Source organism: Pseudorca crassidens, chromosome 2, assembly GCF_039906515.1.
Source record: "Pseudorca crassidens isolate mPseCra1 chromosome 2, mPseCra1.hap1, whole genome shotgun sequence".
NCBI classification, from domain to species: domain Eukaryota; kingdom Metazoa; phylum Chordata; class Mammalia; order Artiodactyla; family Delphinidae; genus Pseudorca; species Pseudorca crassidens.
This window is the reverse complement of record NC_090297.1, coordinates 108,556,920-108,574,455: the sequence shown is the minus strand read 5'-3', so window position 1 is coordinate 108,574,455 and position 17,536 is coordinate 108,556,920. Positions and strand designations below refer to the sequence as shown.

Sequence of the window (17,536 nt, the reverse complement as noted above, 5' to 3'; positions counted from 1 at the left end):
TAGATTAGTGACTAGTGACTGCTGGGTGTTTCCTAGGCGTTCCTTTTCTGAATGAGAGTTTTGCTTGTGGTTGACTTTTCCTGTTCCACTATTGTATATCAGGTGTGTTGGGGGCTGACAGTTTGTCTTTGGTTTATAGTTTGCTGGACCACAAAGAGCCACGTGAGGAACTGACAGATTTTGAGTATCTGAAGGGACGTACTGCTGCACAGTTTGGTAGTTATCTATCTAAACTCCATTCTCCTCTTCTTCCTCAATAAAACAATTCTTATATTTCCCACATTCCCTTGCATCTAAGAGTGATCATGTGAGAAAATTCTGGCCAATAAGATGTCAGCCGAAGTTGTTGGATGAGACATCCAAGAAGGCTTTTTAAAAGGGGACAAAAAAATTGATATTGATCCTCTTCTGCCCTTTCCCCTTTCCTCCTCATATCTGTCTGGAATGCAGATATGAAAGCTGGAGCTCCATTCAGTCACCTTGGACCATGAGTTAACCTTAAGAATGAAAACCACAGTCTGAGAATGGTGATACAGAGAGAGAGAATGGTGACAGAGATAAAGAGGTAGAGAATGGTGATAGAGATAGATGGGCTCTGTTGATGATGCAGCTACTGTGAACCACTTCCCCATGGATATTTTTTACACAAGAGAAAAATAAAACTCCAGTCTTATTTCCGGTCTCCATTATTAGCAGCTAAATGCAGTTTTTACCTTAGACAGTATGTCTTCCTCACTTGATTATCCAAAGCAGGGGCTCCTTTGGTTTCACTCATTATTTTTATTCCCTGAAACTTACATAGAATCTGGCACAGAGTAGGCACTCAGTAAATGCTGACTGAATGAATGCCTAGCGCTTTAAGTTATAGCTGATTTATTTAACTGTCTGGGTTTGGTAAGGTGCAAAGAATCTCCCCCCACTCTATCCTGCCATCAACAGCTGCCTTCAACCCTGCTCTGTCAGCAGACTTCCCCACCCTGGAACACATCTCTCAAGTACACCTCATGGTTTTCTTGTCATTTTCATGGAATACAAGTCTTGAACAGTCCAGTTTTAAAATTTCAATCTTATATTCAATTCCCAGGTCACACACCCCCAGCTCAGGTTGGACCCACAGCCCAGAGACCTGAAATGGCAAAGGATGGAGGGTACCTTTATCTTCGCCCTTCTTCCACCCTCCCCCCACTTCCTGCCTCTGGCTTCTAGCGGGCTGGAATGGTGGGAGAAAGGAAAAAGGTAATTTGATATGACCAGGGCTGTTAGAACCTTCTGTATGACAGATGCCTAAGTTCTGGCTTTCTCTTGGGGGGCGGTATTTGAGGAGACTCACGGAGCCTCCACACTGCATAGTCCTTGATGTCTGCAGTGCATCTCCAACTGACATCTTGCACAGTACCCTGAGCTTCTAGCCCACAGTACCTTGCCATTAGAGTCTTCTTGCCCTGCAGGGGTCTCTCTTGGACAGGGTCCCATCTAGATGGTTAAAGCCCAGGTACTTTCCATGATGTCCTCTTGGCCCATGAGAAACTCCCACATCCTTCCCATGCCAGGTGCTGGAAGTACAGGCTACTCTTCAGCACTGCTGTCCCAGGGCCAGGCTCCAGTCAATGTCTAATATGCCCCATTCACCAAACTGTCCGCATATACTCATCTTTATGTTCATATGCAACTCCCAAATGCCAGTAAACTCATGTCAGTTTTCCCAAAACTCTCTCACAGTGCTTTGCGTGAGCTCTGTAGCAGCACTAGGACAATAATTCCATTACACAAGAATCATTCAGCCAAGGACTGAGTTTCCTGCAAACACCTGCAATCTCTTGGTACTCTCCTTACTTGGTCTGTAGCCTCTGCTCACCTATCTAAGAATGAGGAAGGGGAAACAATAATGCATTACAGAACAGACCAAAAACCCTATCTCCGTAACTCTCCATTCCCTTGTCAATATTCTCATTTATAGAGGCTGAAGATGATGATAAGGGACCATCATTGTTAGAGGAGTTGTTCTCTTTTATCTGTCCAGTAAAGTCTTTCTCTACAATGTGGAGTACCTACATGCTCTTCTCTCCTTGAGGACTCAGCTCAAACTCTAAGACAACAAGAAAAATCCCTTTGAACATCACGTTACACATGCACAACCAACTTTAATTTTTACAACCACGTCTTGAGTTAGAGAAAAAAGGTAATTAAGACTTAAGGAGGTAGGAACTTCTGGTTAAACATGGTGGATTGAGCACACACATTTATCTCTGCTTCATCCAGAAACCACATTAAAATGAGAGTAAGGAAATTTAAAAACATAAAGGAGAAGACGAGAGATGTAATACTGAAAAATGGAAAGTCATATGTGTAAAGTTTTAAATCCTTAAGTTTGAATATTTTCCATTCTACTCATGAGGTAGGGAGTGGAAAACCAAACAGGAATAAAATAATTGGAGTCTTAGAACTTGTAAAGACTTTAAAGATTAAAAGTTCTTTGTCCTCTGGAAGCAGGGGCAAGGGGACTGAAAATTCCTTTTTGGGGATAATGATTGGCCCAGGAGACAAAGTTTACAGGAGGTAGAAGACTGATCTCTCCCTCACCCACCACACAGTGAGTCACCCCCAGCTGACCATCTCTGGCACCTCCACAGGGCTTCCAGTCAGCTCTCTTGGACCTCACGCTTAAGTTGGAACAGACAGCCAAGGCTTGCCAGAGAGTTGAAGGCAGCCTCAAACATAAAAGTCAGAAGCCAAAAGAAAAGGAACCTGGAGGGTAATGAAGGGAGCAGAAGAAAATGTCCAAAAACCTGCAATTAATATCTTCAGAAATCAAGAGAAAATATTGCACCCGTGATAAAAGAAAGGATGCTATTTTTAAAAGGAACATTCAGAAAATAATAAAGACTTGTGCTCGCTTTGGCAGCACATATACTAAAGTTGGAACGGTACAGAGAAGATTAGCATGGCCCCTGCACAAGGATGACACGTAAATTCGTGAAGTGTTCCAAATTTTTTTTTTTTTAAAGGAAGAGGAAGTGAGGCAAGCGGACCCAAGGCCTGGGGTTGGCTGATGGTATGGAGTAGTTGCCATTTCTCACTAGCTGATGGCATTTTATTTTATTTTATTTTATTTATTTTTTTGGCTGCATTTGGTCTTCGTTGCTGTGCGCGGGCTTTCTCTAGTTGCGGCGAGCGGGGGCTACTCTTCGTTGTGGTGCATGGGCTTCTCACTGCAGTGGCTTCTCTTGTTGCGGAGTACAGGCTCTAGGCACACGGACTTCAGTAGTTGTGGCACGTGGGCTCAGTAGTTGTGGTGCACGGGCTTACTTGCTCCACGGCATATGGGATCTTCTGGAACCAGGGATCAAACCTGTGTCCCCTGCATTGGCGGGCGGATTCTTAACCACTGCACCGCCAGGGAAGTACCTGTTCCATATCTTTTGTATAACTGATTCACTTTGCTGTACACCTGAAACTAACACAACACTGTAAATCAACTATACTCCAATAAAATTTTTTTTAAAAAGAAAATAATAAAGACTTCTTGGAAATTAAAAATAAGAAGTGAGGAACTTCCCTGGCAGTCCAGTGGTTAACACTCCACCCTTCCACTGCAGGTGGCATGGGTTCGATACCTGGTCAGGGAACTAGGATCCCATATGTCCACCCAGCCAAAACTAAATTAATTAATTAATTAATTAAATAAAAATAAAAATATGGAAGTGTACGGAATTCCCTGGCAGTCCAGTGGTTAAGACGTGGCACTCTCACTGCCGTGGGCTGAGCTCGATTCCTGATCAGGTAACTAAGATTCCCACAAGCTGCGTGGCATGGGCGAAAAAAATGAAGGAAAAATAAAGGAAAAAATGGAAGTAGAAGTTAGTAATTTAATAAAAAAGATTCTAAGATAAAGTTGAAGAAATATCCTGGAGAGTAGAATAAAAATACAAAGAAATAGAAAATATGAAATAAATGTAAGAAAATAAGAGGTTCAGTCTAGGAGACAGAATATCTGGGTAAAAGGAGTTTTAGAAAGAGAGAAGAAATAGTCAGTGGGAAAATTATTAAAGAAATAATTCAATAACAATTTCCTGCACTGAAGGACATGAGACTCCAGATTGAAAGGGCCCATTAAATGCCTAGCACATTAAATTTAAAAAAACAAAGAAACAAAAATTTAAAAAAATCAAACACCCAAGGGTTTTTCATCATGGAATTTTAGAGTAAATATTAAGGGCAACTTCTAAAGTCTTCCAGAGAGAAAATCAGGTTGTATACAAAAGATACTCAGCTGCATATTCAGAATGGCATTGGATTTAATAATATTCCAAAAAACTAGAAAACAACGGGGCAATGCCCTCAAAATTCTAAACAAACGTTATTTTTAATATAAAATTGTATACTCTGCCAAGATGTTTTCAGGCATGCAAAGACAGGAAATTTGCTTTCTGGGCTCCCTTCCTCAGGAAGCTAGTGGATGATGAATTCCACTAACACAGAGCATGAAACCAGGGAAAATCAGAACATGGTATCTAGGAGACAGAGGATCCACACAGAAGACAAACAAAGGGATTCCCTGGATGACGGTGTTGGGAAGAGCCAGGACAACTTTGCAGCAGGCCTCATGCAACCAGCCAGATTGGAACAGAAGACCATCACTTGTGGTCATCAGGCTACCTACTTTGTTTGACCAATTTGAGAGGTTTACACTTCTAACAGAGGGAATGCAAATGAAACAAAGAAACAGAAGAGCCCAAGGCAATTATAAATTCTAGAAGAAACAAAACTGTGCATAGGAGTCAAATTTAATAGTGGCTTAATAGTGAACAGAGTTTGCATAGTCATAATTATACAAACAGTAAATACCAATTTATCCAAAAATCATTGTCTACTATTGGAAGAGGGGATGAGTGTTGCATGTGGAGTAAAGAGCTAAATCCCAATCTTCTATCATAAAAAGTGTACTAAATGAACTAAGGATTTTATTGATTTTATTACCAAAATTTGCAAAGCAACATTTCCTAAAAGCAGGAGGTTGGAGAGGTTTATTTTGTTTCTGATGAGCTATAGGTTTAGGGTTTTTTTCTCAAAAAACTGCAGATGGGCTTCCCTAGCGGTCCAGTGGTTAAGACTCTGCCCTTCCAATGCAGGGGGCATGTGTTCGAATCCTGTTTGGGGAACTAAGATCCTACATGCTGTAGCAGTATGGCCAAAAAAAATTAAATAAATAAAATGCGCAAAAAATGCTGAAATTTCCTACATCAGTTATAGAATTTCACGGAGATCTCTCTCTACATACATTAAAAGCAGCTATTAGAATTGTATAGGGAATTCCCTGGTGGTCCAGTGGTTACGACTCCACACTTTCACTGCCAAGGGCCGGGCTTCAATTCCTGGTCAGGAAAATAAGATCCAGGAAGCCTTGCAGCCAAAAACAAAAGGAAGTGTATAAATTGTCATTCATCTCTCACACAATATGAAAACAGTGTTATCTCTGAAACAGCTTAAGTCGGTTTTACTTGTGATGGTGATTAAAAATGCAGATTAGGGCTTCCCTGGTGGCGCAGTGGTTGAGAGTCCGCCTGCCGATGCAGGGGACATGGGTTCGTGCCCCGGTCCGGAAAGATCCCACATGCCGCGGAGCGGCTGGGCCCGTGAGCCATGGCCGCTGAGCCTGTGCGTCCAGAGCCTGTGCTCCGCAACGGGAGAGGCCACAACAGTGAGAGGCCCGCGTACCGCAAAAAAAAAAAAAAAAAAAAAAAAATCAGATTAGTTACCCCACCCAAGATGTACTGAACCAGTATATCTCTGAGAATCAGAAGTGACATATGACTGCATCCCCCAATGATTGTTAGGTGTCCTAATGGAATCTATTAGAAAAACACATCTTGGATTACTCTAATGTGTTTTCACATTATAATAATTTATTTTGCATCAAATTTGTCCTCTCAGGATAGGAAGTTACTTTCCTCATAACTCTGAGGTGCATAAAGTGTTGATTCTATCAATATTTCAAACAATACCTCATTCTGTTGTTTCATCATTATAGTCTTAACTCATTTGTCATATAGCTCTGATTTCTCTATCCTGACATCAGATAATGGCCTTGTGTTTTATTCGTATTTTAACTCCATTCCATTCTCAGGAAGGTCAGTAAAAGAATATCTCACGGGACTTCCCCGGTGGCGCAGTGGTTAAGAATCCGCCTGCCAATGCAGGGGACACGGGTTCGAGCCCTGGTCTGGGAAGATCTCACATGCCACAGAGCAACTAAGCCCATGTGCCACAAATACTGAGCCTGTGCTCTAGAGCCCGCGCACCACAACTACTGAGTACACGTGCTGCAACTACTGAAGCCCATGCGCCTAGAGCCTGTGCTCCGCAACAAAGAGAAGCCACCGCAATGAGAAGCCCACGCACCACTACGAAGAGTAACCCCTGCTCGCCGCAACTAAAGAAAGCCTGCACGCAGTAATGAAGACCCAACACAGCCAAAAATAAATAAATAAATAAATTTATTTAAAAAAAAGAATATCTCACAAGTATTGTCAAAATATGACATTGTAATATAAAATAAAATCTGAGGAAAAATATATTTTATAAAACTATATGAAAATTGACCAAACAAGGAAACAATAAAGACTAAAAAATAATGAGCTAATTGCCAATTTAAGAAGTCAAAAAAAAAACAGCAGAGTAAACCCAAAGAAAATGGGAGCATATAATAGAATTCCAGGCTGATGTTTATTTTCCATCAAGACTTTACATACAATTCCAATGTGGTTTTGTATCTATTGTTGCCAATGAGAAGCCTGTTGTCCAACCTTCTTTTTTCTTTTTTCTTTTCTTTTCTTCCTTCCTTCCTTCCTTCCTTTTCTTTCTTTCATAGATTATATTTTCATGGCTCTAATGTGTGTAGGGGAATGATAAGAGAGGATGAATTTGGGGTATTTTGAGGTTAAAAGGACAGGACTTCAACATTGTTTGGCAGTAAGGATGCAAGAAAAGAGAAAAACAAAAGATGATTCACCCCCTTAGAGAAAAACAAAAATAAGAACAGGCAAGGGCATGGCGAAGAAGATGGGTTGGGTGTTGTGGGACACTTAATTAAAAATTCCTGTATCTGGATGGCTCTATGGATTTGAAACTCTGGAATGCATTTCGACCTATAGGCTGAAGCTACAAATGCAGACGTCAGCAGCATAAAAATATGACGGATGTTGGAGATCCAGAGAATGAGATGTTGGGGATGTTGAGAGAGAGAGGGCATAGAGTGAGAAGTAAGAAAGCCCAGGATGGAACTCCCAAGGAATACTAATGTTTAAGGAAAAAGCAGAGAGAGAGAAGCCTGAAAAGAAAGTTGAAATAGAGGGGCCAAAAAATGGGGGTGGAGAGTGGAGAGAGTGCCATCACTGAAACCAGGAGAAGAAACAAGTTTCAAGAAGAAAATGCTTAACAGGGCCAAATGCTACAGAGAGCAAGCAAGATAAGGGTTAGAGTCGATAAGGAGGAAGTCACTGGTGACCTTGGGAAGAGGTTTCTTCAGGGATGCAGGAGGTGGAGGAAGAGCGATTGTAACAGGCTGAGGGGTGAGCAGAAGGTTTGGAGGTGGAGAAGACTTCTCTTTGGAATAGCGGAGATGTGAAAAAGAAAGAGACTGGGGGAATTCGCTGGCAGTCCAGTGGTTAGGACTCCATGCTTTCACTGCCGAGGGCCCGGGTTCAATCCCTGGTCAGGGAATTAAGATCCCACAAGCCTCACAGCATGGCAAGAAAAAAAAAGAGAGAGAGAGAGACAGGGTGGTGGCTGAAAGAAGGAGTGGGGGATTTGATTGTCTCTTTTTTAACATTTTTTATTGGAGTATAGTTGATTTACAATGTTGTGTTAGTTTCAGAGGTACAGCAAAGTGAATCAGTTATACATATACATATATCCACTCTTTTTTTTTTTTTTTAAAGATTCTTTTCCCATATAGGCCATTACAGAGTATTGAGTAGAGTTCCCTGTGCTATACAGCAGGTTCTTATTTGTTATCTATTCTATATATAGTAGTGTGTATATGTCAATCTCAGTCTCCCAATTTATCACTCCCCACCCATCCCCTGGTAACCATGTTTGTTTTCTACATCCGTGAGTCTACTTCTGTTCTGTAAATAAGTTCAGTTGTACCCTTTTTTTTAGATTCCACATATAAATGATATCTTATGATATTTGTCTTTCTGTGTCTGACTTACTTCACTCAGTATGACAATCTCTAGGACCATCCATGTTGCTGCAAATGGCATTATTTTGTTCTTTTTTATGGCTGAGTAATATTCCATTGTATATGTACCACATCTTCTTTATCCATTCCTCTACTGATGGACATTCAGGTTGCTTCCACGTCCTGGTTATTATAAATAGTGCTGCAATGAACATTGGGGTGCATGTGTCTTTTTGAATTATGGTTTTCTCTAGTATATGCCCAGGAGTGGGATTGCTGGATCATATGGCAGTTCTAGTCATAGTTTTTTAAGGAACCTCCATACTGTTCTCCATAGTGGCTGTACCAATTACATTCCCACCAGCAGTGTAGGAGGGTTCCCTTTTCTCCACACCCTATCTGGCATTTATTATTTGTAGATTTTTTGATGATGGCCATTCTGACCAGTGTGATGTGATACTTCATTGTTGTTTTGATTTGCATTTCTCTAATAATTAGTGATGAAGAGCATCTTTTCAAGTGCTTTTGACCATCTGTATGTCTTCTTTGGAGAAATGTCTATTTAGATCTTCTGCCCATTTTTTAATTGGGTAATTTGTTTTTTTGATACTGAGCTGCATGAGCTGTTTGTAAATTTTGGAGATTAATCCTTTGTCAGTTGCTTCATTTGCAAATATTTTCTCCCATTCTGAGGGTTGTCTTTTTGTTTTGTTTATGGTTTCCTTTGCTATACAAAATGTTTTAAGTTTAATTAGATCCCATTTATTTATTTTTGTTTTTATTTTCATTACTCTAGGAGGTGGGTCAAAAAAGATCTTGTCAGAGTGTTCTGCCTATGTTTTCCTCTAAGAGTTTTATAATGTTTGGCTTTACATTTAGGTCTTTAATCCATTTTGAGTTTATTTTTGTGTACTGTGTTAGGAAGTGTTCTAATTTCATTCTTTTACATGTAGCTGTCCAGTTTTCCCAGAACCACTTATTGAAGAGACTGTCTTTTCTCCATTGTATATTCTTGCCTCCTTTGTCATAGATTAGCTTACCATAGGTGTGTGGCTTTATCTCTGGGCTTTCTATCCTGTTCCATTGATCTATATTTCTGTTTTTGTGCCAGTACCATACTGTTTTGATTACTGTAGCTTTGTAGTATAGTCTGAGGTCAGGGAGCCCAACTCCTCCAGCTCCATCTTTTTTCTTTTTTTTTTCTTTTTTTGCGATACACTGGCCTCTCACTGTTGTGGCCTCTCCCGTGGTGGAGCATAGGCTCTGGACACACAGGCTCAGCGGCCATGGCTCACGGGCCCAGCTGCTCCGCAGCATGTGGGATCTTCCCGGACCAGGGCATGAACCCGTGTCCCCTGCATCGGCAGGCGGACTCTCAACCACTGCGCCACCAGGGAAGCCCCAGCTCCATCTTTTTTAAAGAATTTTTTAAATTATTATTTTTTTTTGGCTGCATTGGGTCTTTGTTGCTGTGCATGGGCTTTCTCTAGTTGCAGTTAGCGTGGGCTACTCTTCATTGCTGTGTGTGGGCTTCTCATTGCGGTGGCTTCTCTTGTTGCGGAACACAGGCTCTAGGCGTGCAGGCTTCAGTAGTTGTGGCATGAGGGCTCAGTAATTGTGTCTCACAAGCTCTAGAGCGCAGGCTCAGCAGTTGTGGAACACCAGCTTAGTTGCTCCATGCCCTGTGGGATCCTCCCAGACCAGGGATCAAACCCGTGTCCCCTGCATGGGCAGGCAGTTTCCTAACCATTGTGTCACCAGGGAAGTCCTGGTGATTTTATTTTTGAAAGACAACATGTGAGCTTTTCTGATTACAAAGTAGTTACATATTCTTTTCATGCAACTCAGAAAGCACAGAAAGGACTTCTCTGGTGGTCCAGTGGTAAAGAATCCACCTTACAATGCAGGGGACGCAGATTCAATCCTTTGTCAGGGAACTAAGATCCCACATGCCGCGGGCAACTAAGCCCCTGCGTCACAACTACTGAGCTCGTGCACCTCAACTAGAGCACACGTGTCGCAAACTGCAAAGCCCACGTGCTCTGGAGCCTGCGCACCACAACTAGAGAAGAGAAAACCCACACACCACAACTAGAGAGAAGCCCGCGTGCCGCAACGAAAGATCCCGTGTGCGGCAACTAAGACCCGATGCAGCCAAAAATAAATAAAATAAAAAAATAATAAATAGACCTTTAAAAAGAAAGCTCAGAAGAGTGAATAGACAATTCTTCTATAAACCCAGTTGACAGAGGTGACATCATCCTTATGTGACGGTCCTTTAATTCACCCACATGTATTTGAATAAAAACTGGCAACTCTGAAGGATGCTTGTTTCATTTCATACATCGTGAGCATTTTCCCTTTCCATAACCTATAATATTTTTGTTATTATGAAGGAAATATACATTGTAAAATAAAACATCAACCAGCAAAGTATAAAGTCTCAGGTAAGGTTATTGATAGCGTGGACTTGATGTGTACATGCCAAGTGGAAAGCACTGGCAGAGCAGATTCTGAAGACAGAAGAGACAGGAGAGAGGACATAACTGCTGCCAGGAGGGGCTGGAGGAGGTGGGAGGGAAGGGGTTCAGACTTCCTGAGGGCCTTGCCTCCCTCTGTCATGGTGACATCTTCCGCTGAGAGTGATAGGGGAGAAAAGGAAGGTGTGATGAAGTCGTGGCTGCAGGGAAATGGGGAGAGGGCTGCTGATGATGGGAAATAGCTGTTTTGTGGTGGCTCACATTCCAGTGAGATAGACTGGGTTTTGATCTTGGTTCTGACCCCTAATTAGCTAAGCATCCTTGCTCAAATGACTTAACCTCTCTGAACGTGACAAGTCTAGAAGAAAAAGCTGAAAAGGTAGATGGTTGAGAACCAATCCATGCTTGGGGTTTAGCCGGGCAAGTGTGGGGTAAAACGGAGCTTGGGAGATGAAGTTATTGGCAAGATAGTACTTTAAATGATAGGTTATGAGGTCTTTGCTCATTAGAGATGGAAACTAAGCAGGGAAGAAGCTATCAGTAAAAGAAATTGAGTTCAAAGAAGTATTTTTACGTTTTCCTGTACTACAAAAGTAACATTCTGAAACATTTTCAAACATTCATAAAAGCAACACCTCCCCACAAATCTGGGTTTCTATCCTCCAGAAATAAATACTAAGACATTTTCACCTCTGTCTTGGCAGGCCTCATGTTAATCTTGGAAACAATAGGTATAATTAAACATTTAAGTGTCACCCATGCTATGCAGCCCAGGCTTAGAGGCTGAAACTGACAGGCTACTTTTCTTTTATCAACAGGTTACAAAGGCCAGAGAAAAAAACCATACTGAACAGATTAGGTCCAAGATGGTGGACAAAGTAGGCTAAAGGTCGCCGCTCTCCTTGCCTTGATTCATCTCTGTGTTTCCATACCAACCCCTGAGAACTGAAGGACACTTGCCCTGATTTATCTGTGTTTGCTTCGAATGTACCTGCTATTTGGCAGAGATGCTTTGCAGCTGTACTTTGCAAGATACACAGTGTTCAACTGCCCCCAAACCAGCTCTGAATTGACCTCAGCAACCCCCCTGCATAGATGAAACCTGAAGCAGTCCGAGTGTTACCTTTGCTTCACTACCCTGCTAAGATCTGCACACAAAGGGGGCATTTGCACTTTACCAGAACAGTTTATGCCATGTGCAAAGGAATGTGGAAGACTGCACATGCCACGGCTGCCCCTGAAAATCCCTGCCCCTTTCCTAGAGCCCCGATGACTGTCTGCCTCCTAACCCTTAAAATTCCCTTACACCTCTCCCTTTAGGGAGAAGGTGCTTTTAGAACCCCCCTTCTCTGTTCTCTGGCCATTGCATAAAAGCCTGTCTTGCTTGCACCAAATTCAGTTTCATCATTGGCCACTCGAACTTGAGCAGGAAAGAAGACCTTGAATAGCCAGGGGGACTTGGGTTCAGCTAGGGCCCCAAGAGGAGAGGTTTGTGTCTAATTCAGTCGCAAGAGCATGGATTCTACAGCCAAACTTCCTGGGTGCTGTCCTCCACTCCATCACTCCCAGGCTGTAGAACCGTTCTCAGACTTGTTGGTCTTAGGATGACTTTATCCTCTTAAAACCTGAAGATTCCCAAGAGCTTTTGTTTATGTAAATTATATATATTGATATTTACTATATTAGAAACTAAAACAGAAAATTTTAAATATTAATCCATTAAGAAATAGCAACCATAAACCTATTACATGTTAACATAATTCAGTTTTCATGAAAAATTAACTGTATTTTCCAAAACAAAAATGTAATGAGAAGGATGCACTGTTTTACATTTTTGCAAGTCTCTTTAACAGAATATAGCTGGATTGTCATATTTGTGTCTGCATTCAGTCTGTTGCAAAATGTTGCTGTAAATCCAGCCTCACAGATATGTTGTTAAAAAAGGGAGGAATATTTCAAAACCCTTTTCCAACAGCTGTGGATATTTTTGATACTACACCAAACATTGATACACAGTAGTTTCTAAAAGATTAGTCACAATGTGGAATCCAAAACCGTATCAGTGAACTTTTTGCAACCTGTTACATTTGAATCCATTACTTTTTTTTGCATTTGAAATGGATTATTTGGAGAATATTGGTTCACTGCATAATGCAGATCTTCCTAATGCTGGCACACTACAATATACAATTTTGATACATAATAGAAATTTATTAATATCCATCTAAAAGATTTTGAGAATGTCAAGTTCACTGTGGCACACATAAGTTTTCCAAAATTCAAAATTTCACTTGAGAACTCAAATTTCATCACAGACAACAAAAACTGTAGGTGCTTTTCCTGAAGTGAGGCTCACTTCATTTATTTTTGAGATAGTGTTTGCCAAACATCCAAGTCTGAGTAACCATAGCTTGTTCAAGTAAAGATGTTATTCTGTGAAAAAGTGGCTAGTTCATCTCACGACTCAAAGAGCCGCACAAGCGCCCTTCCCCAGGTCAATCACTGTACTCCAGGACGCGGCCAAGTGCTCTATGGGTATTTCCCACTTTACCTCAAACATATTAAGTATGTAAACTCAAGGGTTGAGATTTAATACAATTAATTTGTTTTAACGCTTCATCACGGACAGTTTTTGGTTTTTTTCAAGCCAGGAGCATATGGGGGTGACGGACACGATGACGGCCAGCACAGTGTCGTGCCATCGCCTTGGATTTGTGCTAAGGCACCAACACTTTTACCCCCACGGCTTTGGCATCAGTGCCAGTGTCAACGCAGTGGAAGAGGCGAATAACATCATGGCACAGTATTATTATGAAAATAGTTTTGACCTCACAAACCCCCTGAAAGGGTCTTGGGGAGCCTTAGGGGTTCACAGACCACATTGTCAGAACCATCACTGTAGAGTAAGTTACCTACCTTCTCTGGCTTTCAGTTTCCTAATTTATAAAACAGAACTAATAATGCTACAGCTACCTCATAGGGTTGTTGTGAAAGCTAAATGACTTAAAACATGTAAAGCACTTAGAATAGTCCCTGGCACATTGTGTTATACAAGCATTTGCTAATATTATAATCATATATGCAATGCCATTAAATGTTCTTCCAAAATAAATTTATTGATAGTGTATTATTCCATAATAATGTAACGTAATTGTTGGATATTACGTTGTTTTCATTTTTTCATCACCCTTGTACATGTCTTTGGCACATCACCGATTATTTAGAGTAAGTTCCTGAAGTGGAATTGCCCAGAGTACACACAATTTTCACAGTACTGTTGAAAAGCATACATGGAGTATTAATGTGGGAGATCTGAAAAGAGAGAGGTCCATGGGCCAAGTGAGTATTTGACTCCAGCAGGGAGCATTTCTTAAGGTGGTGCCGTTGAGTACAAAAGATTATGAACTGTGATGATCATCTCTGAATTGGAAGAGGCCAAGGTGTTGGCTGAGTCATCCTCATGAACACTGAAGTCACCCAGTTGGTATGCAGAGAACCAGAGACTGGGACACAGGTCCCATCGTGACTTGATGGGTAGACTTCGCCAGAACGTGATTTTGCTGGGGAACTACACGCAAGCCCAGGAAAGCCAAAGTGACCAACATCTTTATAACCAACACCTATAAAAGATTCCCAAGCCCTAGATGATGAGACATTTCTTTCAAGTAATATTTGATTCAAAACAAAACCAGTCTCCCTCTAAAATTTAGACACAAGCATTTACAAATTCATTATTCAGAAATGGAACTCATCCAATATGAATATAAGGTAAGCACAAAGTAGGTTTTCTAGCTTCATTTGGTGGAAGCTTGTTTACATGCAGGCTTTAAGGTCTGACTTCAGGATACTGGAAATGAAATTCATGGAATCTTGGCCCAGGCAGAAGTAGTAGTATAGTGAGGGCTTCCCTGGTGGCGCAGTGGTTGAGAATCCACCTGCCAATGCAGGGGACACGGGTTCGAGTCCTGGTCTGGAAAGATCCCACATGCTGCGGAGCAACTAAGACCGTGCACCGCAACTACTGAGCCTGCGCTCTAGAGACCGCGAGCCACAACTACTGAGCCCGTGTGCCTAGAGCCCGGGTTCCGCAACAAGAGAAGCCACCGCAATGAGAAGCCCGCCCACCACAATGAAGAGTAGCCCCCGCTCACTGCAACTAGAGAAAGCCTGCGTGCAGCAACGAAGACCCAAAACAAGCAGCCAAAAAAAAAAGAAAATTAGTACAGTGAAAGGAGGGGTTTTTTTCAATAAACAATGCCGTAACAAATGGTTTTCCATGTTAAAAAATTGAAATTGGATCCCTTTCTCAGTGTACACAGATATCAATTCTAGATGGAATAAAGAATTTCTATATGAAAGGCAAAACCATAGAACTTTCAAAAGAAAACAGAATTATTTTTCTGACCTAGAAAAGAGTGTGCTGGATGCAGAAACACTAACCTTGAAAGAAAAGATTGAGAAATTTGACATTAAATTTAAGAATTTTGGTTACTAAAGGATACCTTTAAAAAAAGTGAAAAGAGCGGGCTTCCCTGGTGGCGCAGTGGTTGAGAGTCCGCCTGCCGATGCAGGGGACACGGGTTCGTGCCCTGGTCCGGGAAGATCCCACATGCCGCAGAGTGGCTGGGCCCGTGAGCCATGGCCGCTGAGCCTGCACGTCCGGAGCCTGTGCTCCGCAACGGGAGGGGCCACAGCAGTGAGCGGCCCGCGTACTGCAAAAAAAAAAAAAAGTGAAAAGAGGGCTTCCCTGGTGGCGCAGTGGTAAGAATCCGCCTGCCAATGCACAGGACACAGGTTCGAGCCCTGGTCCAGGAAGATCTCACATGCCGTGGAGCAACTAAGCCCATGAGCCACAACTACTGAGCCTGCGCGCCTAGAGCCCGTGCTCCGCAACAAGAGAAGCCACTGCAATGAGAAGCCCGTGAACCGCAACGAAGAGTAGCCACCACTCACCGCAACTAAAGAAAGCCCGCGTGCAGCAACAAAGACCCAACACAGCCAAATATAAAAAAAAAAAAAAAAAAAAGAGACCATGAGTTATCATTTTATCCTCACCAGTTTGGACGAAATTAAGAACTTTTAATGATCCCTAGGGCTGAAAAGGATGTGGTCAATAGGAACTCTTACACTGCAGGAAGGAGTGCAAATTCATACAACCACTTTGAAAAACAATTCAGCATTATCCTGTAAAGTATCCCAAAGAAACTCCTGTACAGGTGCATCCAGAGAGGTGTACGAAAAATTCCATTGTGATCCTGTTGGTAACAGAAAAATAACTGGAAGCAATGCCAGATCCATCCACAGGAAAATGGAGAGACTGTAGACTATTCACATGATATTATATACAACCATGAAATATGAACAAGCAGCAGCTATGTGCAGCAACTCTGATGAACCTCAGAAACAAAACATTTGTTTAAAAAGTGAGTCCTGGGGGCTTCCCTAGTGGCGCAGTGGTTGAGAGTCCACCTGCTGATGCAGGGGACACAGGTTTGTGCCCCGGTCCGGGAAGATCCCACATGCCGCGGAGCGGCTGGGCCCGTGAGCCATGGCCGCTGAGCCTGCGCGTCCGGAGCCTGTGCTCCACAACGGGAGAGGCCACAACAGTGAGAGGCCTGCGTACCACAAGAAAGAAAGAAAAAAAAAAAGTGAGTCCTGGAAGTCTCACAGTATAAAACTATTTTTTAATTTTTTTTGGCCATGCCACTCAGCTTGTGGGATCTCAGTTCCCCGATGAGGGATTGAACCTGGGGCCCCAGCTGTGGAAGCGCCAAGTCCTAACCACTGGACCACCAGAGAATTCCCTAAAACTATTTTTTATAAAGCTCAAATACATACAAAACTAAACATTCTCGTCAGAAATCTTTATGTATGTGAGAAAACTGTGAAGGGGAAAAAATAATAAATGTGAAATTCAAGATAAGTTATGTCTGAGGAGGCTGTAAAGAGGTGGGTTCAAGAAGGCATAGGTGAGGGAAGAGATATGGGGACACATGTATATGTATAACTGATTCACTCTGTTATAAAGCAGAAACTAACACACTATTGTAAAGCAATTATACTCCAATAAAGATGTTTAAAAAAAAAAAAGGCATAGGTATGTGACAAGGTGTTAGGAATATTCCAGCTCTTACATTGAGTGGTTTCAGATATGTCAGTTTTCTTACACGTCACAATTTATATATAGGTTAAGTATTTTATGTGTAAAATATTATTTACCTCTTCAAATATAATAAACAAAGGGGGAGATTATGTGAATTGTGCATTCTAGTCCATGCCCCACAAAAAAACCTTCCTCTAAATTTGGTGCTCCAAGGAGACACATCATGTTTCTCCTTCACAGACCCCACCTTGCGAAAGTCCGGCCTCAAAGATCCCTGACCTTTGGTGTTCTGACTGTTGCCGACTTTTCCACCTCCATCTCCTGTCACTCACCCAACCGGTCTTTGAGTGACAAAGTGCCTCCGCGCCATCAGCACACGCTGTTCCTGCGGACTGGAAGCATCCCTATCTCTTGCTCGCCGGCTGATGAGGGCTCAAACATTGCCTCCAGGAGCCTTCCCAGAGGCTGCAAGGGTTTGGCGCTCTCTCCTCAGCATTTCCACAGTGCCTGTTCAGGCCTCTCTTTGGACACTTATTAGACGCAGGTACTGCTCATTTACAGGCTGGCCCTTCCGGTTTATACACATGGGGAAGGAGCTGGAGAGATAACAGGTGATACAGCAAAAAAGGCCAGAGGCCAGTACTGTTTTCTGTTCCCCTCTGTGGCCCCAGTGCCTAGCACAGGTGGCTCTCAGCAAAGCTTTTCCTAAGGAAGGATTGTCAGGGGTGGAGATGGGTGGAAGGGGAATGGTCACACTCAAAGCTACCGCTG

At 42.3% G+C, this 17,536-nt stretch overlaps 1 non-coding gene across 1 annotated transcript; it reads left to right on the top strand.

The window, feature by feature from the left end:
* The first annotated feature begins 2,886 nt into the window (after positions 1 to 2,886).
* Positions 2,887 to 2,993, top strand: LOC137220407 (U6 spliceosomal RNA). Its single transcript, XR_010941695.1, has one exon. It is a non-coding gene; the product is annotated as a U6 spliceosomal RNA (small nuclear RNA).
* Positions 2,994 to 17,536: the final 14,543 nt, after the last annotated feature.